Genomic DNA, 968 nt, shown 5'->3' on the forward strand with positions numbered 1-968 from the left:
CCAGTCGTCACACTGAGTCCTGGTTCTTCTGGTTGTGTTCCTCCTCAGCGTCCATCCAGCAGAGCTGTCGTCCTCCTCACAGCTCAGAGAGACAGACTCTTCTTCAAACAGCTGAGAGCTGCAGGGACTCACAGTCAGAGAGGCTGGAGGGGGAGACAGAAAGATGTGGTTAAAGAGATGATTTGCATTAATTGTCTCCAAATTTACCAACATTTTTCAGGTCCTGATCAGTTATTGTTTTAAACACAGAGCATTATATTGTTTTCTGTGACTTGTTTATTGATCTCTTTTACCAATCAATACTTTTGCTACTTAAATCTCCTGTTATAGCAACTACAATGCCTATGGAAATTATTCACTCTCCTTGGATGTTTCACCCTTTTGTTTCTTTTATACATGAAATCAGGTCAATATAATTTGACTTTTTTGACGAGAATTTGTAAAAAAAAAAACAAACTCTTTAATATCAAAGTGAAAACTTATTTTTACAAACTAATGTCAATTAATTAAAAATCTATAAGGTAAAGAAAATTATATATATATATATATATATATATATATATATATATATATATATATATTCACCCCCTTCAGGTCAGTAATTAGTAGATGCACCTTTGTTGCAATTACAGCTCTGATGTTTCAATCAGACTGGCACATCTGGACACTGCAAGTTTTCTCCAGTCTTCGTTACAAAACAGCTCAAGCTCTGTCTGGTTGCTCGGGGATCAGGCATGAACAGATTGTTTCAAGTCCAACCTCAAATTCTCTATTGGATTGAGATCTGAGCTTTGACTTGGCCACTCCAGAACATTCACCTTGTTGTCTTTGAACCATTTCTGCTTAGCTTTTGCTGGATGCTTGGGGTCGTTGTCTTGCTGGAAAATAAATCTTCTCCCAAGTTGTAGTTCTCTTGCAGACTGAGTCAGATTATCCTCCAGGATTTGGATTTACTGCCACCACCATGC

The sequence above is a fragment of the Micropterus dolomieu genome, linkage group LG12 (assembly GCF_021292245.1).
Source record: "Micropterus dolomieu isolate WLL.071019.BEF.003 ecotype Adirondacks linkage group LG12, ASM2129224v1, whole genome shotgun sequence".
Classification (NCBI taxonomy): Eukaryota; Metazoa; Chordata; class Actinopteri; order Centrarchiformes; family Centrarchidae; genus Micropterus; species Micropterus dolomieu.